At 50.2% G+C, this 23,063-nt stretch overlaps 3 long non-coding RNA genes across 3 annotated transcripts; all 3 read right to left on the bottom strand.

The window, feature by feature from the left end:
• Nucleotides 1–6,105: 6,105 nt before the first annotated feature.
• Nucleotides 6,106–7,882, bottom strand: LOC125705933 (uncharacterized). Its single transcript, XR_007381780.1, has 4 exons — nucleotides 7,817–7,882; nucleotides 7,660–7,733; nucleotides 7,381–7,560; nucleotides 6,106–6,297 (listed from the first exon to the last, which is right to left on the bottom strand). It is a non-coding gene; the product is annotated as an uncharacterized LOC125705933 (long non-coding RNA).
• On the bottom strand, nucleotides 7,883–9,869 carry LOC125705934 (uncharacterized). The gene is made up of 3 exons (XR_007381781.1): nucleotides 9,685–9,869; nucleotides 9,161–9,249; nucleotides 7,883–7,973 (listed from the first exon to the last, which is right to left on the bottom strand). It is a non-coding gene; the product is annotated as an uncharacterized LOC125705934 (long non-coding RNA).
• Nucleotides 9,870–18,718: 8,849 nt separating this feature from the next.
• On the bottom strand, nucleotides 18,719–19,427 carry LOC125705935 (uncharacterized). Its single transcript, XR_007381782.1, has 3 exons — nucleotides 19,373–19,427; nucleotides 18,933–19,064; nucleotides 18,719–18,800 (listed from the first exon to the last, which is right to left on the bottom strand). It is a non-coding gene; the product is annotated as an uncharacterized LOC125705935 (long non-coding RNA).
• Between the last annotated feature and the right edge of the window lie 3,636 nt (nucleotides 19,428–23,063).

Genomic DNA, 23,063 nt, shown 5'->3' with positions numbered 1-23,063 from the left:
TGAAGCACGCCGGCTCCCTCTGAGAGGCCGGGGAGGCAGAGCCAATCTCCGGTCCTAGGACTCCGCCTCTGGTCACACTGTGTCGACCTGGAGGGCCGTGGCTGTTGGAGATGTTGGCTAACGGTCTCCGCTTGGATCGGAATGTTCTGGAACACCTTGTCGGGGCAGCGTCACACAGGCTAGAATCCTGCCCCTGTTATTTACGTAAGAAGTTTGCATGTTGTTTCCCTTGGGGACTCGGTTCCTCCTACGATTCAATGGTGTGCAGTTAATCAAATTGTTGCTCTGAATTGCCCATAATGTTTGTGCCTTGTGACGGACCGGCATCCCATCCAGGGTGCTCCCTCGCCCCTATGCCTCGCTACTGCATAACTACGCATGCATTCTGGCACGTCTCAGCCCCACCCAGAACCACAGCACTTACTAATAGACTAATACCCAGGAGGCATCTCCTACTTTATTTACACCGAGAGCTGTATCTGCGAAGAAAATAATCTTGGGATTTTGTTCGGTGTAATGCAAGATAATATCACCTGGGGGTGGGGACAGTCTGGCCAGTTTCACTTTGTCTCAGATATGATTTCTAAAACGTGATATGGGAGCTACGCATTGACTCTTCCAGTGACAGCGCTCCTTTGCGGGTGACGTGGCAGCGACCGCTGACCCAGCTTCTCAGCATCTTGTGCAGTGACAGCGCTCCTTTGCTGATCATTAATATTACAAAGACATCATCGCTGCTTCATCAGCAGCTTTCTGTCGATGCCGATACATCTGTGGAGCCGATAAATCGGATGATTTTATCTGCAAACCAATACAGAGTTCGACTTTTTACAGACTTTCCCAGAAGCATTTTTCTATGGTGATATGAGATTAATGAGGCCATTAATGAGCCTGAATTTCTGAAAAGTGCTCTCAAAGCCAGGAGTCTCTCAAAACATCACAGTTTTAGATGAAATATGCAAAAAAAAACAAAAACAAAAAAAAACTTAAAACTGTTTTTGAAGCATTTTGAAATCTGTTTTCTAGAACCATGACTAGCAGAAGCACCTGATCTAGCCCAACAAACACAAATGCATGAGAGTACCCAGGGCAGATCTATAGTGACAGGGAAATAGGGGGTAGAACTCACACCAATCGGATGGGAAGCCCAGAAAGAAGCCCAGAAAGAAGCCCAGACAGAAGCCCAGACAGAAGCCCAGACAGAAGCCCAGACAGAAGCCCTGGAGGAATTTCAGGGAGAAGACTGGCTCTGGCACGAAAAAGCTCAGGTGTGAGGACAAAATGCAGATGACTAAAAGAATCTGTTTTGGAGGAGCCACCTGGTTTGCAGTAGAGTAGTGAACATACACAGCACCTAACAAAGTGTCGTCTGGATCATATACCACCAACATGAGCCAGTAAGGAGCCCAGCTGCTGCTGGGAGAAAGTGGGCAGCCGGGGATGCTGGGAAGGCGGGCGTCACACTCGAGAGCTGCTCATAAGTGCTTGAGGTGGTGGAGCCTTTCCTCTGTCTCCTAAAACAGCTTAAATCACAATAATTACATTAATTCACAAGTAAATGGGCAGACAGACACATAATTATAACTCGTCAAGGATCCCACGCTCTGAATATGACAACGTTCCCTCCTGAAATGCAATGGGCTTTATTTGTGAGACTGGAGAGCAAATGTAAGCGAGTGTTAAATGGTTTCCTGCGAGAGCCATGAAAGGCTGCTGGGGGCAGGCACGGACCTACAGAATAACGGGTCATGGGGGGGGGGGGGGGGCGAGCTGGTCTCGCTTTTGTTGGCCTACTATCATAGGCTCTGTCTGCCCCCGAGAGATCTCTGGTGCAGTTTGGGCGATCACTGTGTGCCTGCTCATCGGGGGGGGCAAAATATGCCTCTCGTTCACAAACCATGTGTATATGTCTAAGGCACCATGAACTGCCTTGCCTTATGGACTGAGTGTCACCCTCCTATGCAGGCCGAGGGAGCTCACATTAGTTATTACGTGTTAGCAAGCATTGTCTTTATGAGCGACGGTCACTCAGTCATACTGAAACCAGGGACGGGGTCGGCCTACCTTTGATTGTACTGAGACAATGTAGGCCATGTGCGAGTCAAACATTCAGTACGTCACAAGTTGTACACTGGAACTGAGTCACGGTGAGGAAGGGCCAAAGCCGCACTCCAAAACACAGCTGTCGGCGTTTATTTTAAAGGCTCCTTTGAAGTGCGTGGATGCAGCCTGTTTATTGTCCGTCTATAAACAGCTACTCTTCCATGTGTTAGCGTGTAGAGTGCTGACACTCGTACTGAATCATTGGCAGATAATGAACCTCAAGTCGGAGTGTGTGAAGTTAAACACAGGATATATTGTCTCTCTGGCAGACGGCCCGACAGTCAGTCTGCAGGAGGACGGGTAACTCGGCGCATCTTGCCTCTGTTTCGTACCTCCTGCCATTTTATTGCCATGGTGGCGTCGTCTTCGGGGTAGATACTGACTCCACGGCCTTTGTTATTTCTCTGCGTGACTGTTTTATTCAGCAGTGGACTCTTCCTCTTGCCAAGGTAACATGAAAACAAACCTCTGCGCTGAAAGACGTCACCTACATTCGCGCATCTAAACTTGGGGCAGCCACCTAGGGTTGACCCTCCCTGTGTGGGAAGGGCAATGGCCACAGGGTGGCAGCAGAGAGCTTTGCAAACGAGGGCCTTAGGCCATTATGGTCCTTCCCGGCAAGATGCCTGTTAGATGAATGCCTCTATTAGAGAGAAAATGACAGTCATAGTGCTAATTGAAACTGGCTGCAGAATCACTAACTCGACTGTTTGCACCATAGGCATGCTGCAAAAAACACAGATTCAATGGGAACAGCGTGAGGACTCAGGAATTAACACAAGTCCATTACTGCACTCATTCCTGACACTAATGCATCATTTGGAGAATTATTTACAGGATATTTACATTTCATTTCAAGAATAAAAAGCTCTGCTCTGTATATAAATAGGACGTATGCTCTTTGGGGGGTCTGATGCACGAACATAACAACGGATTCGTTTTGCTTCCCTTCAGACAGGCTGCGCTTGACACGAAAAGGACACTGAAGCAGCCTGCTGTCGGGCCGCTAATGACCTCGCTGAGGCCGGCTCCACCGCCCTGCCGGCGCGTCGCATCGCAGCCAATCAGGCTGATGCAGGAGAGGCTTCCTGTGCACTGCCTGCTTTCTGTGTTTTGTTCCCCTTCCGATTCAGTCTCTCGCCCTGACAGCTTAAGATCCTCGGGAAGGGAGGCCATTAAAGGAGGAGGGAAAAACCACAAAGCTGAGAAAGGGGGGGGGGGGGGGGGCTGGTTGCTGGTGTGACATACGTAACATTCCACAGAACAAGGCAGGGGGAGGGGGTTGTGGGTGTTTCCAGAATGAGCACGTAAGTTGCTTTACCGAAGTAAACATAGTTAATGACGTAATAAATTCTCACACAGTCTGGGCTATGGGACCACAGCCAGAACACAGCAGAGCTGTTAACTGGGAACAGATACACGACCTGGAGGTTGCTGGTTCGAGGCCCAAAAGGGACCACACTGCAGCATTCTAACCAGAACTGGCCCAGCCACAGATTCTCTTGTATATCTGAGAATAAAACGTAAGTAGCTTCGGAGTGAAGCATTACCTCTTGCTTCTTGAATGTAGGACTCGCCTGTACTCAGGATAAACTCATTTTACTGGCCACTCAGGACCCCCCCCCCCAGACACACTTGCAATAAAGAAGCAGAATCCGGTTAGGCGGTGGATTTCTGCAGACCGTGTGAGAGAGGCCACCTCGAGCGGGCTGAACGTACAGCTTTGTCGCTTCGCATTATTGTCCCGCCTGAAAACCTTGCAGATGGTGGTGAGGACACAGTCAACATTCCTGCCTTGAAAAGGGAGAGCATGTCAGACCATAAAGCGCACAGAAACATCCGGAATGCACACGTTAATACGGATTAAAGCGCCCACCGTTTAATCATGGCAAGCTTAAAGCCATTCTCAGCGCCCAGATATATCCATACATCCAGAAGGTTGAGCTTTTGAGAGGACTCAGCCTGCGCACTCCGAGCGCTAGGAACTGCTGATTAACGCGAGGTAATCGCGTTAGGCTTCAGCAGGAATTGTGAATTTTATCAATTTCCCACACATTTTGTGGAGAATGAGATTTTGTTTTGGTGAAGATGAAGGAAGCGATGATCTGTAAATGTGTTTCTTCAGCAGCAGAGACAATGTTGGGTCTTAAGCAGGACCTGCCCTAGATTTCTCTCATGCTGTAGGGATGGGAGACTCACTCCGGAAGCGAGAGGCTGGGCCACCCATGGAGACCAAAAAGGCCTGTACTTGTGAACTGCTTGAGTGGGACACTTACTTTGGACCCCCACTTAGCTGTGATATCGCACTCTTGCCGCTAATCTGTGAGGAGAACTTGAAAACGTTTTTTCCGAGGAGAGTAATCATCGCTCCGACCACCCCGTTCCTCAGCCCCCACCCCCACATGCAAAAACACTTCCACAAACTGATCCCAGAATCAATGCATGAGATGGGTAAAAAGGGGGCAAAGCCCGTAAAGCTGCATCCTGAAAGAACTTCCTGGGGGCAGGGTGAGCTTTGGGCCCTTCTTGGGGAGGGCGAGCAATGGAGGGATATTTCATTCAATGACAGCTTGGCCTGATGGTGCAGGGACTGCACTGTGCTCTATACACCATATGCAGCATAGCAAAGATCCCACCAGCTGTTGAATAGGTCGTGACAGTGGTGAGATACCTAACAAGGGAATTCTGCGGCGTGCCGGGATTATACAGCAGAGTGGGACTCCACACAATACTGGGATTAAACCATGCAGTGGGATTGCACTGGATTTTGGGATTCAACAGAATGGGGATTCCACAGCAAAGTGGAATCCCTACAGAATGATCACAAGGACAAGATCTTTTTAATAGGATACAAAATCTAAATGCGCTAAACTCTACTAAATGATACCAGAGCCCTTATGCTGGTGAGCCAGACAGTTTACAGTTCAGACCAATTAGCTGCCTAATAGAATTAGCTGGGAATTACCCTGAGCAAGGTACCGCCCCCAAGCACTGCTCCCCGGGCGCTGAATTAGCTGCCCCCTGCTATGTCGCATATGGGTTAAATGCAGAGGACACATTTCGTTGTTGTGCACTGTGTGCTGTGGTGTGTTAACAATGACCACAGATACCTAAATTCTAATTCTAATAATAGCGATCTTCACACCTAGATCTCCTGCATCACTTTAAAGTTTCTGAGAAGACCAGCCCAGCCCCAAGGTCTCTGCCTTTGGGGGGAGTCTCTCAGCTGTGATCAGCAGACCCAGTGCTGGCTGTGCTGTCCCCCGAGCCGCGGGCCCCGTCATCCCAGAAACCCAGTCCGTCCTGCACTCTCGTGAAGATGACAGGTACGCTTCACGCATCTCCAGGGTCAGTGTGTCAGCAAGGCCAAGGCGAAGCAGTGGCACGCTTCAGGCTTTCATGGTGCCTGTTGATTTGCAAGCACTTCCTGTGGCTCCGTTCATTCACACAGCAGGGGCTATTGTAGGATTCTCTATGTTGGGGGCATAAGAGGGGCAATACTTCATACAGCAGGGGCCCCCTTGTCATTAACCAATGACCAATGACAGAAAAGTAAAAATCCAGAGATTTCGTTTCAACCAACCAGATGAGTATAAAGAGTCACAGTCACAACTGATGGTTTAGTCCTGAACTGGTTGGCTGAAACAAAATCTGTTTGGATTCTTACTTTCTAGACCTGAACTATCCCCCTCTGGCCAGTGATATGTTTCAGCTGGGGCAAGAGCCTCTGTGGCTCCATCCCTTTATATGTGCCCAAGGTATCGCGTCAAGCCTTGAAGACCGACACTGCATGGCATCCCAGTGCCATCCCTACGGCGACCAAAGCTCTCTGCCTCAGTGCATGCTGGGAATGGGGGGTGTGACCATCACACAGCTCCAGCAGCGTCAGAGCGCTGAAACGAGAACGTGTTTGCCTGAGGAGAGCCAAGAGAAGACTGGATTGCTGTGGAAGGGTCAGACGCCCCCCCCCCCCCCCCCCCCCCCCCGCCTGCGACACCCGCTCTGAGTGGATAACGATGCCCAGCTCCTCTGTTCTGGTGCGGAAGTGTCAGGCAGCCTAACCTGGGATGACGGCTTCCCCTCCGCCTCCGTCTGTCAGGACCGTGACCTTGCTGGCTGTCCATGCTGCCCGGCGGAATTCATTAATGGCCACAACACGACAGGAACTGGGCAGTTTGCCTCCATCCCGATTTCCTGCCAGATACAATTGGAAAACAAAAAAATCATGTTCGTTATTGTTTAACTAAACACACCGGCAGCCTACCTACGGGCATTAGAAAAATCCCGATAGCTTACCCCCCCAGGATCTAAACACAACAGGGGGCCCCCTCAGCATCATCTCTCTCCTGACCCCAAAGATCTATCGTGAGGCCTTTCGGCTGCTACCAGCTCGCTCTGCTGATCACTAAACTGGAGATACACCCCTGCACAGCTGAACAGTCAGACTTTCAAAACGCGGCAGCGATTTAATAACCGATTTCAAATATCATTATAGTCCATTAGGACTGATGTTTGTCAAATGGCCACTGGCCGTTGAACAAAGAGAGGGTGATCTGTGCATAATTACTGAATATGATATTTTCCATTGTGTTTTGCCCGATCTTATAATCTTAAATAATATGTATTTTTATGCACAAAACTATTTTTTGCTCATTTGCAAAATAATGCATATCTTTAGCAGTTAGTTTTTGTGCAGTATGGATGTCCATTGATTTTGAACAAAATCTGAATGTAGACCAATCCTTGTACAACCAGGTTAACAGTTCTGAAAACAAAGATTCAAGATACAAATCTTTATTGTAGTCACACGTGACGGCACAATGGAATCGGGAACGCAGCGGCAAACTGAAATGTGAACCAAGCTGGGATGGAGTGAATTTCACCGGATACAGCTGGAGTTGTACTTGCCTGAGTGTGGTTTGAAATGTGTAAGACTGGCTGTATTTACATGAAAAGGCTTTAAAACATGTGAACAGTGGAATATGCAGAGTGCCGAGGACCTCGCTCTGGGGGATATTTATGAGTTCAGGTTGCAGTAGGTTAGTGACACACAGACAGTGGAGTTTACAGAGTGACCTGATGCACTCTTCAACCAATGAGTCACTTCCATAAAGGATGGAGTGACTGGGGGGGGGGGGGGCAGAACGTGTTCACTTGCCCCGCAGTCCTTCATACCTCCTAAAATACCCCCAGACATTTAAAGGATGCTTTAATCCCAGCTGGTTAATAAATCTCACAGCACCCCGCGTCTCCACCGTGACCGCCAGCTCCGCACACCTTCTGCTGTCAGCCCTCGGAGATCTCGCTCGCCCGCAGAAGCCGTGGTCGTGCCGCAAGCTGCACCGAAACTCTCACGTGTCTGTCGCCGAGTGTACTTCCGTGTCGCGTCTCGTAAGATGTTGCACGTGTCGATAGGGACTGACACTGGGTGATGAAATGGGAGATGAGGACCTGTGACTGGAAGGCACAAAATACAAATACAACTAGTCAGTTGTTTAGAGAAGTCATGAACGATACTGGGTTATCGGTCATTTAAGCCCCCGGTTTGCGCCTCACCTCCGTCTTAACTGGAGTGTTAACAGGGATGAGATACGACAGGATACCGGCGGCAGATCAGAGAGCCCCTTCCCCTGAAAACGAGAGCGGCTCATAATTGGCTCAGAGACCGAGAGTGAATCCTGTATTAAATCCAGTTCCGAACACTTCAATGGACCTCAAGGATTCGCAGATGATGCTTAAGAATCCATCAAAAACAAGCCCGAAGGTGGGTCTTGAAGCTCTCTAGCCGATGCACAAACTCCAGCTTTCACTCTGTGCAAACCTGTGGCCTGGTTCTGCCCAGTAGGAGCCTGGAACAGCCCATGGCCGTGCTGTAAAATAAAGGAAGCAAGTTTCACGCAAGAATGACTTCATAGCTTTGCCTAATTAGGACTTGGACTCTTTGGGAGCTACTGATAGGACCGCATGTAGGTTCTGGTACCTGGGATTCGGGATGTGAACACGGCTCGCTCACAGTGAGCGAAGGCTCATGTCGAGTATAACTCACACTGAGCGTGACTCACGCCAAGCACACGTGCCATGTGGTCCAACACAACAGACGGCACAAGTCCTGCTGTTATCACGCAAACCATTAAACCGAAAATGAAAATAAATAAATAAGCCCTGTGAGTCTGGGTGGAGTGCACAGATCTTACAGAGCTTCGGCGAGAGAGGCTGCCTTTCCCGGGAGATGTGTCAGATCAGATCGCCGCAGCAGACCAACTCGATTATGAGCAAGAGTTTGCCAAAGCACATCGCTCCTGTTAGGTTTACCTCCTGGGGGTAATATGAAGGGCTTCTCAAGGTCAGGAGGATTAGAGGAAGTGAAACAATGAGAGTTAAGAAGGGAGGAGTGGATGAGCCGCTGAAGTTTACAGACTCCCTCTCTAATGCAGATGGGGGCCATGACTGCTAGGGGAGGGTCATCTGGTTTAACATCTGAACTCCACACCTCTCATGTTATTATTATTTTTATTATTATTATTACTGGCAAAGCACAGCATAGGTGCAGCTACTGATGTGCAGCAAAAACACTCTGAGCAGTGAAAGAAGTCAGACTGCCCCCCCCCCCCCCCCCCAGGCATAATAACACTGCACGAGTAAGAACAAGAATATTCATGTTGGGGGGGAAATGAGTTTTCTGGTCAGCAGGCTGTAAGGACAGCCTGCGATGAGCAGCCCCCCGCCTGCAGCATCACCAGATCTGTGCTGTGAGACCAGGCAGCCTGTACCCCCCCTCAGCCCCCCAGCACTGTAACTGCATTAAAATGAATGGGGGAGGCGATGACGGTCAGATCGTGTGGCATCTGTGAGAGCAGGGCGGCTCCCGAACTAAGCAGCTGTAAATGACGGCTTCCCCGTGCCTGCCTCCCCCCCGACACGCTTTGGCCATAAGTCACTTGGTAGTCGAGCGCCTATCAGTAGCAAGCAGCTGCTCATCAGGTATGATGCCCCCAACCTCACCTCTTCATTCTCTGTTTTTATTATTAAGGTAATAAAGGTAGCTTAGAATTCTCACCTTCATACAGCCATACAGTCCAGCTGCAGTACTGGAACAGGAGGCCTGATCCAGGAGGCCTGATCCAAGTAGGTCTGATCCAGGTAGGTCTGGGCACAGGGACAGCAGGAGAAGATGGTTTGAATCACAGATATCAGGAAGCCCATACCGTTCATTAGTTGCAGGCTCATGTAGGCATCGAACAAACAATCAAACTGGCCCCCTTTTCACGGGGATTTAGAGATTAAGAAACATGACAATGAAGTGGAACCATAATCAGTCCGCGTGAAATACCCCGGGGTGAACTTCAGTGAGAGGAGAACCCCAGAGCGCGTTCATCCTTATAAACGACATGATCTCCGTCAGATCCCCACTAACAGTCCAGGACAACCCAGCATCCTGAGGGCACAGTGAGCTACGGCATCGTGTCCGAATGAGAAGAAGCTCTACAGATGACCGGCTACTTGTATTAACATCCCACTGACATTTCTGACATGGCTGTCGTACCCTGAGCCAGCAGCTCTGCGTAAAATCTCTCCACTTACGCGGTCGCCATCGGCTCTTCCCCGAGAAGCTGATACCTGCCTCGTTCGTCACACGTCTAAACCGGGAGCCCAGCTGCCAGGGCGATTCTTCCTGTTTACCATCTCCATCAAAGAGGCTGCATGTTCCTACCATCCTACTCCAGTTCTCCCCGCTCCTCCTCCTCAGCACCGAGCCCCCAAGCCAAACGGTGGGCGTCTGTTTACCGCCCTCTGACGACCTACGCGTGGAGACACCGTTAAACGGGCTTCTTGGGCGACAGAAGAAAAGGAGCCGCGACAGGTGCAACTCCCCCTGGTGGAGCGGCACGGCGTGGCGAGGAGGCGCGGAGGCACGGGTCCGCGTGCGTAGGTGGCGGCTGCCGCTCCATTAGCGGCGGAGCCCAGTGCCGCTATGACCTTCCTCACTGGTGCCAGTGTCTAAATGAATATTGCATGAACCCAAATGCAGTGTGGAAGCAGAGTATTGAAGGCCCATTAACGAGGCTGGGGGGGCGGGTGGGGGGGGGGGGAAACACTTCCAGCATGTTCAAAATGGCTTTTATTTGTTTTCCCCTCCTAGTAAAAATCTCTAGAAAGTCTATTCAGCAAAGCACTGTAAAACGGGAAAAGAGCGCTGGCTCATCCTTGGGGGTCACTGCAGGGTAAGTAGCACAATTTTATAAATAAAAGTAATTTTAAAAAGTATTTTCCTAAGTGCATTAGCCTTCCGGCTGCAGTGGCTGCATCTAATTGTGAGTGAAGGTGTCGGCCGACACGCACACACACACACACACACACACACACACACACACACACATACAAACAAACAAATCACGAGAAGAGTGCGGCGACGCCACACTGCAAAGCTCGAAATGAAGCAGGACTTGAGTACATTTGTTTGGATTGTGCAAATGCAGCAGTTTCCATGGTAGCTAACTGGAAGTACACGACGCTGAATTGTGCCACTCGTACTATGAACTGGCGGGCAAACAAAAGGATAATATGTCTGTCGAGGAGATTCGTCGCTCGATGGGTGAAAGCGGCCTTGGCGGATGGGGAGCCCGTGCGTCTCGGCTGCCCTCACACGAGGATCACGCCTCGCTGAACACGGAAGCTTCCACATCACCAAAGCACATATCGGCCACAAAGGAGGGGAAAATGCTGTTTTTCTTAGCTGCAGTTCACGTGCAGGTCATTGCAAATGTGTGTTTAATATATTTTGTTTCAGGGCAGTTGTGGCGGAGATCTGACCGAAGAGACGGTGTGACAGTCTTTACTGGTAGCCGGGGTGGGGCTGTGAGCTCACGGGCGTCAGGGGCTGCGCACTGCATGTTTGGCTTGTGTTGACCCGCACACTCACTGTACAGTGATTTATTTCTTCCCCTCAGAGGACAATGATCCCGATCAGTGTCTTCTGGCAGCTCAGCTCACATCTGATGCAGAAAGCAGAGAGCGGGGTGAGTTCGCACAGCTTGGAAAGTGTAGCCTGCTTGGAACTGTCTGGGGGGGGGGGTGGGGGGCGGAATTATATGCAATGGCAATAAACCCCATCCATGAAAAGGGGGCATTCTGAGGGGGCAAATCAGAACCCTCCTTTATTGCTTCCTGGCTTCCTGCTTCTCGGGGGATGGCTTTTCTTGTAGACATGCTACCAAGGTGCCAGTCCCCACCGGGAGTCTTCCGCTTACAGTGCTCTTTGGATTTACACCCTGCCACGTCCCTAATTCACCATCAGACTGAGTGCAGCCCCCCCGTCTCCAACCCCTGCCCATATAACCTCAGAGCAGTTAGCTGCCTGTCACCCAGATTCCCCATATAGATACAGACATATTGGTCTGGTCACAGAGGGCAGCAGTAACTGTGTAACTAAACATCTCAGCCATCCTATAAAACTCACTCTAACAACAAGCTACATAATCAGCATCATTCTTCCTCTTATTATTATGGGATGTTACTCCGCTTCCTGGCTCTCCTCTGGTAAACAGAGAGCAGGTCCGGGACGATCTGTTCATTAGTCATGGGTTACGAGCTGTAACGCTGACACGCGCGTCTGTGCTGTGCGACTGTCACGGTGGAAAAACCTTTGCTGAGTGGCAACACGGCCGCTGGGGAAGTGTTTTGGGTTCCGGTAAATACCGTGTTCAACCCGCAGTGTCAGGGCTCGCAGGGCGACCCAGAGTTCCGACCCTGTCAACCTAAGTTGCACTACTGAGGCACCATATCAACTGTAACACACCCCCCCAGGAGAAAAGCAGATCGGAGGGTTTCTGAGAGACGATGCAGATCGGGGGGTTTCTGAGAGACGATGCAGATCGGGGGGTTTCTGAGAGACGATGCAGATCGGGGGGGTTTCTGAGAGACGATGCAGATCGGGGGGGTTTCTGAGAGACGATGCGATGTGTCTTTAATGATCAGGAGCCAGTTTCTACAGGAGTAACACAGACAGCGAGGTCTGACAGGAATATAAGTGGCCTTTTTCCTTACGGCGCACAAAAACATGAAAAACATTCAGAAATCAACTGGATGATCTACAAACATAAGGTTTAACTGTCAATTAACATGAAGCAGCTGGGATGTGGTGAAATATCCTTTGATACACAAATAAATGAAAAAAAAACAAAAATTAATCCATGTGGATTTTTTTAATCTACCTTTACAGAAGAAGATGGGAGGAACCTTGAACTGTTTGCCTATGAATCATAACTCAAAGCATGGACACAGACAGGCGTACTCTTATGTAAGTACGCCAACATCCTGTTTAGACTGTGGTGTTTATTTACAATGACATCATTCAACACAGCATAGCATAGCGTCGCATAGCATAGATAGATAGATAGATAGAGACAGACAGACAGATAGATAGATAGATAGATAGATAGATACACAGATAGAGACAGAGAGACAGACAGATAGATAGACAGATACACAGATAGATAGAGACAGTGAGAAAGACAGACACAGACAGATAGATAGATAGATAGATACACAGATAGAGACAGAGAGAGAGACAGACAGTTAGACAGATACAGTGAGAAAGACAGATAGATGGATAGATAGATAGATAGATAGATAGATAGAGACAGACAGATAGACAGATACACAGATAGATAGAGACAGTGAGAAAGACAGACACAGACAGATAGATAGATAGATAGATAGATAGATAGATACACAGAGACAGAGAGAGAGACAGACAGATAGTTAGACAGATACAGTGAGAAAGACAGATAGATAGATAGATGGATGGATAGATAGATAGATAGATAGATAGATAGATAGATAGATAGATAGATAGGCTTACTCAGCCTGCCCATTGATTATTCAGGCACTGAATTGATTTCGAACAGGGTGTGACCAAATTACAATGACCCTATGTGACAGGAGACAGGTGGCGTAACCTTGGTTGCCCGATCATAGGATTTGAAAGTGGGTGGAGGCTTGGAAAGAGATTTCAGGACTTGGAGGGGGAGTGAAGCGGGCTGCCCAGGACCCGCCGGTGTGGTGGCTGGCAGGACGGATCAAGGTCCCGGCTGCCGAATAGGACAGGCACCAGCATATGGTGAGGCCCCGATCGGCTGAGGTGGCAGGACGGGAAGTGGCGGGACGGTGTGCGGGTAAAGGACGCGCCCGCCGTTGGGTAGGGAGAGAGAAGCCTGCCCGCCGATGCGCGGCGGTGTGCTGGCAGACGTCAGCACCGCTCTCGGGGTGTGAGCTGACCGTCAAGGTCGCGGTCAGCGGTAGGAGCATCCTTCCCCCCGCAGCTTACGCTAGCAGCAGGTAAAAGTCTGCCGGTATGCCCCCCCCCCGCCCCCCCACTCTTCGGCGGTCAGGGGCAGATGGGACCCAGCTGTCCTCCAGCCAACGGAGCCCAGTCTGTTCGCACATTCGGAGCTCTCTCCCCCCCCCCCCCCACCGCATGCCAGCTCTTATCGGCAGTGGTGACAAATAAATAAATAAATTTTATTTAATAAATAAGGAGATAAATAAATAACTAATCCCGACCAGCTGGAGCTGGGGGGTTGGGTTCTGCTGGGTTTCTGGGAACCCACCAAACGGGGACGAGGCAGGGGGAGATGATTAATCGCCGGGTGCTTCCCCATGCAGCGAGTTGCACGCTGGGCCTGTCATAACACCTCAGCCAGTCCATTCATCACCCCCCTCCTCCCACGCTTCTGATCACGCTATCACACACACTTTCAGTCCAGCCATAACTAATGTTTAAAAATGAGATAAATAATGAAGGAATAAATTGGAGAGTTTAGGTGGGGTCAGATGCTCCTCCCCATCATAGGGACCAGGGTAACCAGAAGGGCTTTAAGGACCCAAAAGCTGCTTAGATCTGTGAATGCGATCAGGGGCCTGTATCCATAAGTACAAAATCAGTTGTGAGCTGGATGCAGGGATACTACGCGGCCAGTGGGGGGTGCCAGTGGTCATCTTCCTGTCTGCTGTCCGGAAAATGTGGTTTCTGGTAAACTTCTTGCCACCTCTCTGAGCTCCACTGGGTCGCCTGCCCTCGGGGATGGCTGAGAAAAGGCCCCGCCCCACTTGCCGAGCAGCCGTCCTCAGATGAGTCACACTGTCTCCGCTCCATGCCCGGCGATAGCGCCCAGGCCTGCTGGACAGAGAGGATTATTCCTGGCTTGGATAGAGAGGCGTGTCCAGCCCAGCGGACCTGCTGGGAGGGAACGAGCTGACAAGCAACCTGCAGCCTTCTCAGCGTTTCTCTCGCGGCTCTTGTTCACGTTTCAGAAACACGCCTATTACACGCGTGCGGCTCTCCGTGTAGAGCTGCCCTCTCTAATTCCTTCTCCTGCAGCTGCCCCCCGCCTCCCCGGCTTCCGGTGCCAATAAAAGGGCCCCCTCTTTGGGCTCGAGCGCCGTGCCCGTGGACCAGGCGGCCTGATGGGTTTTCGGTGATTCAGCTACTGTGACGAGGCCTTCTGCCACACTGGAGAGGAAATGAACTTCACGTTTCCAACACCGAAGAGGAAGTCTGATGTCTCAGCCGCACGCAGGTACGGGGGCACCAGCCGGTGTCATTTTTTAAAGCCCATTTCAGTATGACAACACCACTCCGTGGAAAGTCTGTAGATCGGAGCTTGGGTTTGTGTCTGTTTAGACTGTGGGCCCGGCGCAGGCAGGACCCGGACCGGAACGAGCTCTCTGGCCCACACTCTGACCCTGGCAAGGCCTTCTGTCTCCCAGTACCCTGTGGAGAGCATCCCAGTAGCGGCGTGGCAGAAATTGATAGCTCCGCTCGGTGGTTCTGGCGGGCGGTGACCTCCTTCATCTGGGCCGCTTCACTGCCGGCTTAATGGACCGTCTCAGTGCCCATGGCGCGTGGTGTTCCCCAGCGACCCAGCCAGGCCAGCAGGGCCAGTCCTACTGCTGACTGTCACAGCCTTAACTAACACGGCCCCTCGACACAGAACCATTATCCAGACTCCTGCATGTGAGGCAGGGCTGATTCCAGGATTTTTTAAGGTGAGGGGCATAATTGGGACCATAATTCATACAGAGTGGGTGAACCTTATCATTAGGAAATGATACGTGTTGAATCAATGAGTGACAGGGGAGGGGACATGACACAGCCAATCAGCTTATGGCTGGGACCAGTGCCCCTGAATACACCTCTGATGTGAGGGCGATCTGTTGAAATGCACGGCCCGTTCTGACCCCTACGGTGTTCTCCAAGATTTTTGGATCGTCCCGACCCGCCGATGTGCGCTCTCTACCCATTAGCGCAGCGGTGCCACATGCAGACAGCCCCGAACATCTCCCAGCTGCTCCTGACCTGGCCTGCGTACAGCTGGCCATGCACCAGCCGTCTGTCGAAAGGCTCGTTAAAATGTTTGCCCGCAAAAGCAGCACAAACAAGACGCCGCCGGCCGGCCCTCGGAGGGCTTCTGAGGGCTTTTTATGCCGGCTCCTCTCGCAGCTCAGCCAAGAACAACGTCAGCGGGCCAGGAACAGCACAGGAAACGGTGCGATTAGCGTGAGAGAGAGAGAGAGAGAGTGGTTTACGGCAGAGAGCTCAGCTAAATTAAAACTCGTCAGAACACCAGCCGAATAGCGCGATTTACAGTGTTGGCGTCCTTGTCCCCCCCTCTCTGAACCGCGATGCATCTCCCCCTGAATTTCTACGGCCTTCTGCTGCAACGGGCACCAGCAAACCAAGCAGTACGTCATTAACAGCCCCAAGCCCTGAGATAATTTACTTTTTGGGTTCAAATGGACCTTTGGGCAGCTAACCTATAACTGAACTATAAGTTCAACAGTCGGTATTTTTAGTAAGTAAAGCAGAACAGGCCAGCTGCCTAAAACACCTGAAAATGACGCCGGAATCCTCCTGTAAAATTCTTCTGATATTTCTCTATCCAGGTCTGTAAAATGAAGTAATTATTTGTTGTTTCTTTATTCTTAAGCCGTGAAAAACCAAACCTGTATCTACCTATAAAAACCACACTTGGGTTAGACATAGATACATATTAGGAACCTACGTGTCTGTACATCAGGCCATGAAAATCTGTCTTATGTGCTTAATTAGCAACTATTGGTAAGTAATTTTGCCAGATGTGAACTTGTTTACTGTACATTTCCTCTGGTTCTTGGACACCAGGGGAGAGCTTAGCTTTCCCTGCACAGAATGGATGTCTATACTTTACCTAGCAGGTGTCTGACATCAGCTATTAAATCTGCAGAAGTTCCCTGGAGGACAATGGCTGTTCTGACTGCTGCCGGGAAAATTAGGGCAAACGCCGAGGACGACCCAACCCGGGAGACCCCAAAGTGCAAGGCGCACGCGCACCCACAGGGGGCCGCGGGACCCTTGGCTTTGTCTGTTTGATTCGGGATGCAGCCTATGCTAAAACATTAGCCGCAGAGGGTTAGCGACTAACTGCTCCGCCAAGCGTTTCTGTTTTTAATGATGAAAGTGAGAGAACTTCCAGGGGACGGTTATGGAGGAACAACACCCCCGCCCCCACCCATTGTTGTTCCGCGCCCAGAGCAGAGATTCCCCCCAGCATGCACCTCCCTGCTCTAATGAGGTCAACAGCGGACGTTTCCATGGCGTTCCCAGGTTAACATCCCCTTCCCCGGCAGTCGTCTCTCCCTCTTCAGGCTGCGGTGTTCCCAGCTCGGGTTAAAAGTTTGGTTTAAAATGACGTCCCCCAGGTGGGTTGTTAATGTTCAGGGCCTCTGGTCCCCCCCCCCCCCCAACAGTCCCTGGCTGCTGATTTTCAACAGATCTCAGACAGGCAAACAGACTGAAAAAGCTTCGCCTAGCCATATAAAGCATTCATTATCAACTACTATCATTTATTCAGGAGCCAGTGAGGCCTTTTATGCTGTGAAACTCAGCACATCATGTGTATCGCCGAATGTCTCCTTTCACTATGAAATTCCTACATTCTTTTCTTAAGAAAAAATACATATATCGTTGTCAGAGTGCTGCATTTTCTTTTTAAATTAAACAGCAATTTTGTAATTTAATTGCACCTTACAGATAAATTCATCTGGCCAATCCAGTTAGTTAGTTAGGTTGACATCATGGGAACTCAGGAATGAATGAGCAACAAGCAGACATGGGAGTCTGAGCTAAATATATACATTTAAAGCACAAGGTACTCAAAGGGTCACCCGTCACAACAAATGAATCATAACAGCCAGTTAAAGAAATCCATGCAATCACTGCATCCACTTTTCAAGCCATGTTACACACTTTGAAATGCATCACATCCATCCATCCATGCATACAATCATATATATATATATATATATCCAGCATAAGGATGCAGGCTTTGGTTTATTTGGTTCATTAAAGCTGAACAGAACAGTGTTACGTGACTTTTACATGCATGCTGTGTGGTTGTTTTTCCACAGAAACCATTCTAACTGTGGAAGGAGGCTCGCTTCAATGAACCTTACTACAGTAGGAGAGGGACTGAGCGGAGAGAAGAAGGGGCCACGTGTAAAGGCAGGTCTGCTCTGATGTTTATACAACAGTAGATTGGCAGTGATGGAATTCCATGAGGTCAATTACTGACTCAGATGTGGCCTGAGAGCAATGAGAGAACCGGCGTTACCTGTCTGCAGTCGGTAAGAATTCACCATGAAGCAGAGCGTCATCTGTGAGGTCATGACCTCGACATTGCAGTAGTGGACGGATGTCGACCTGCAGGTGTTACGACGAGCTGAAATGGTCGCACCAGTAATGGGGTTCCCAGAGCACCCAGGGGGTGATAAATGATGGGGTGGCTCATGCCCTGTGGGCGTGGCATCTTCTCACCCACTATCTGTCACCATGGCAGTGAACTTCCTGGTTGGAGATGACACATCCTGGCTACCAGGGTTACCGACGACCTCATGGTCCATGAGTGGTGCAGACATGCAAACTTCTCTCTGTGACCTAAATCTACCAGAAATCTCTACCTGAGGAAACTCGACACATATCTGCATTTTAACAGTACGCAGTCATCTATCTGTGGCTTGCTAATGTGCTCCTTTCCGTGAAGGTTAATCCTTACCAATCACAAAGTGCTAAATGAACAGTGTAAAATTTGCTGGATTAAATTTCAGAGCAAATGGTAACAGAAGAAGTGAAGAAATATTGGTGGAATTTAAAAAAGGATAAGAAAACACTGGAGTGCACTGAGGATTTTAGTAAACAGCTAAAAAATAATGTAGGGCAAGGTTAATCAGAAGCAGCTAATTAATTATCCGCTCTCTACCTCCGCAGCCCAAAAGGCATCACTGAGTCCCGATGGATTTAGCCAAGCATGGAAAAACTTTGCACATGTGAGAAAGATGCGGGCAGGCAGACAGGCAGTGCAGGCGGACGCAGTTCAGGCGTGCACAGTGCAGGCAGACAGGCAGTGCAGGCGGACGCAGTGTAGGCGGATGCAGTGCAGGCGGACACAGTGCTCCTGACCCCCTGCTCCATATGTCTGCCCTTCCAGACAATCTCTCTCCAGCTTATAGAGTCTCAGACCCAACCTGCATGATACTCCATTGCAGGGACCCTGGAGAGAGCTGTACTGGTTACCTCAGGCCCTGAGCACAGCCCTTTACCAGAGCTGTACTGGTTACCTCAGGCCCTGAGCACAGCCCTTTACCAGAGCTGTACTGGTTACCTCAGACCCCGAGCACAGCCCTTTACCAGAGCTGTACTGGTTACCTCAGGCCCTGAGCACAGCCCTTTACCAGAGCTGTACTGGTTACCTCAGACCCCGAGCACAGCCCTTTACCAGAGCTGTACTGGTTACCTCAGGCCCTGAGCACAGCCCTTTACCAGAGCTGTACTGGTTACCTCAGACCCCGAGCACAGCCCTTTACCAGAGCTGTACTGGTTACCTCAGGCCCTGAGCACAGCCCTTTACCAGAGCTGTACTGGTTACCTCAGGCCCCGAGCACAGCCCTTTACCAGAGCTGTACTGGTTACCTCAGACCCCGAGCACAGCCCTTTACCAGAGCTGTACTGGTTACCTCAAACCCCGAGCACAGCCCTTTACCAGAGCTGTACTGGTTACCTCAGACCCCGAGCACAGCCCTTTACCAGAGCTGTACTGGTTACCTCAGACCCCAAGCACAGCCCTTTACCAGAGCTGTACCGGCTACCTCAGGCCCTGAGCACAGCCCTTTACCAGAGTTGTACTGGTTACCTCAGGCCCCGAGCACAGCCCTTTACCAGAGCTGTACTGGTTACCTCAGGCCCTGAGCACAGCCCTTTACCAGAGCTGTACTGGTTACCTCAGACCCCGAGCACAGCCCTTTACCAGAGCTGTACTGGTTACCTCAGACCCCGAGCACAGCCCTTTACCAGAGCTGTACTGGTTACCTCAGGCCCCGAGCACAGCCCTTTACCAGAGCTGTACTGGTTACCTCAGGCCCCGAGCACAGCCCTTTACCAGAGCTGTACTGGTTACCTCAGGCCCTGAGCACAGCCCTTTACCAGAGCTGTACTGGTTACCTCAGGCCCCGAGCACAGCCCTTTACCAGAGCTGTACTGGTTACCTCAGGCCCCGAGCACAGCCCTTTACCAGAGCTGTACTGGTTACCTCAGACCTCGAGCACAGCCCTTTACCAGAGCTGTACTGGTTACCTCAGACCCCGAGCACAGCCCTTTACCAGAGCTGTACTGGTTACCTCAGGCCCTGAGCATAGCCCTTTACCAGAGCTGTACTGGTTACCTCAGGCCCCGAGCACAGCCCTTTACCAGAGCTGTACTGGTTACCTCAGGCCCTGAGCATAGCCCTTTACCAGAGCTGTACTGGTTACCTCAGGCCCCGAGCACAGCCCGACCACAGTTATGGATCTGTTCCCATGTCTGGAAGGTACAAAGGCCACAGCCGACAGAGTAATTGTATCACCACTGAGTCCTTGAGGAAGGCACTTACCCCACCGCCCCAGGGACACCGGCTAAGCTGGTGCTCCGACCACAAGCTCTCGTCACTTACACCTCATGCTGGATATCAGCTGAAGAAGCAGAAATGGAAAACAACTGCCAGTGAACAATTAAAGTAAGAAGTTATTACAAACGTAAGACTGTGATATGGTGACATAAAGCAGAACCTGAAAAAGGGGGAAACTCCGTCAGTATCTCCACGATTGAGGCAAGACTTAACAACCGGATATAAAAAAAATGGACTTCTGTTGGATCTCCAAGTCGTCTCCTCTAATCAAAACCCCATATGTCTCACCATCTTGAGATGAAATTTGAAAGTTTTAACTGCTCTTTCTCCCGACCTCTGATAAAACATCACGTCTCTGCTCTGTCTCAAGTGACTCACTGAGACTCCATTACGACGGTCTCTGCTTTCTGTGTCGCGTATTTCTCCTAAAGATATGGAGAAACCGCTTTTACGGTAAATAATCCGGATAACATCGCTACTTTCCTGAGTTAAAAATGAAATATCCCACAGTTCTCTGAAGAATTTAGAAGATGGCCTGCAGCTATAAATCCTTCCTTTGGGGACTGGCTGCTTGATGAACCCCATTCTCCCGGAGCCTGGGCACCATAGGAGCTCAGCAGAGTAAAAACCTCCTGCTCCATAATAAAAATTAGTGAAATCTAGCGTGCATCTCCCCTAACCTGTCACTACACCTCTCCAGGGCCCAGAAGGAACAGGACTGATAGGCAATCGCTATGCTCTTCAGACAAAGAAGACTCTCACGATGGAGCTATTGAGTCAATGAAGGGGCGTTAGGGTCAAAGGTCGCCCGACCTTCACCCCGTCGTGTCTGAGTTGGCGTGGTGAGACCTTTCTTCCTTGCCCAATCCATAGATGTGAAGATGCTGTGCATGCAAACCCTACCAAAAAGAGAACCTCTCCCCCCCTCCCCCCAAGGAAAAATGTCACACAGCTGGACGTGCATTCAGATTTTCACAGTGTATCAGGCCATGCTGAAACGCAACGTTACATGTGATCGACCCGGGGAATCAAAACAGAGAGAGAAGAGAGAGGTAAAGAGCATGGCTTATTTACAATGCATTGCCACACCCACCACATGACAAGCCATCTCAGAGATCGGATCCTGAGTGCAGCCATGTAGCAGGGGATACCTCAGCACCGCACTAGTCCGAATGGAACAGTGTGAGTTTTTTTGAGCAGCTGGAGTGCCAATCCTGCCACCAATCTCCAAAGTTTTCCTCAAAATTGGAGAACCTGCTTGCAGGGCTGGATGTAGGTTAATGCCATACCCAGGATAGAGCAATTGCAAGTTAAGGGCCTAGCTTTAGGGCCCAAGGGAGTAGGCTCTCTCGTGGCATTCACGGGATTCAAACCAGCAACCTTCTGATTGCTGCCACAGATCCCTCACCTCAGAGCCACCACTCCTCCCCCAAGCGTAATCTAATCTAAACACCTGAAAAAAATTCTGAACAGAAAGATAATCCAAACAAACAAATAAGAAAATTATAATGGACAGATTTTCTCAGTGGAAATTGGAGTGGGACCGACAGCAGAGACATGAGCGGTCCTTCCTGGAGCCGTCTGGGGGTGACTGTGAGCTGCCGAAAAGCCCCATGCCAGGGAAAAAGTCTGCCGCCGCAGTAAGACGTCCCTGGGACCTTTCAAAAAATGGCTGAAATGCTTGCATGTACTCAGACGGAGGAAAACGGGGAAAAGAGATGTAGCTACTGACAGCATAAGGCTGCCCCCAATGCCACCATCCCCAGGGTGTATTACAAACGACCTGGTTTTCATTAACTGCCCAAAGAGTGGTCATGAGTGCATTCACAACCTCTGCCCTCGTTTTACCCAGAAAGAGTAAGTGGTTCTGCGATACTGAGGGCCCTCAGCCCTGGCACTTGTTCCTCACTGTACTTTCATTTTGTACATGAAATAAAGCGCTGAGTAAAGGTCACGGTCTGTGCCACCCGGAGAGAAACAAAGACGATGGCAAAGGTCAGCAAATACCAGCGCTGAGAGAGAGAGAGAGAGAAGCAGCACCTTCTGGACCAGCCGCTGGGTGATCTGGACCCCTCACTGTGTCTGTTGGGCCCGAGAAGATCCGGCATGCCGTCTGTGATGCTTGGAGATCGCTGACCCTTGGGGGACAACGCACTCACCTCCCGGCACTGAACCATGCCGAAAGTAAAGCAAATATTAGGGAGGCAAGGTGGTGGACAGGGGCAAGAAGCCCACAAAGATTAGCTTCACTTTTATTTCTTGGTGTTGTTGTTTATTTGAAGGCGTGAAGCAGCTGTTGTAGCATCTGGATGATACAGAACCACAATTCTATAGCCTGCCAGTCTGACTAATTGCCTCCGTAAACACAGGTGTATGAAAAAAAAAAACTGCAAAGTCTCTCCATCACCGAAATCCATCACGCCCAAGGGTCTTTCAGCTGCTCCTGAAAGAAAAACCACCCATCAACAGCTGCAGAGTAATGCACCCTCAGGTCAAAGAGGGTTAGTGAGGTCAGGTGGGGTGCACCATTGCTCAGCTCAGGGACTCATTCAATTCCTGTGTTTTTTTTTTTTTTCCATAGGCCAAAATCTTTGACTGTGATTCAGTGAGCTGTCATATCAGTGAGTATGAGAAAATTCTTCCAGCACATCACCAGTGGACCGGGCCAGTGAAGCTGCCCTATTGGCGGGAAGTGCTGGCACCTGGTGTTAAAGGGCCAATGGCAGAAAGCTGACCAATATATAGGAGATTTCAAATGTTTTTATTACACAGCTCATCCACATGCTTTAGGCAAGCGTTCACTCAGCACTGCACTAAGCATGCTCCAGATTTTCACCTTCATTGTGAAGGCCTTCATATGGCACTACCAACAGAGTGATTCTACAAAAATAAAGGGACTAGAGAAGTGTAAGGAAGTCGTTACCGGGGTCTGAGGGGAAATACTGTTGATGAACTACAGTGATGTCAGTGCTGTAATCATGCAGT

The sequence above is a fragment of the Brienomyrus brachyistius genome, chromosome 13 (genome assembly GCF_023856365.1).
Source record: "Brienomyrus brachyistius isolate T26 chromosome 13, BBRACH_0.4, whole genome shotgun sequence".
NCBI classification, from domain to species: Eukaryota; Metazoa; Chordata; class Actinopteri; order Osteoglossiformes; family Mormyridae; genus Brienomyrus; species Brienomyrus brachyistius.
This window is presented reverse-complemented; position numbering and strand designations above follow the sequence as displayed.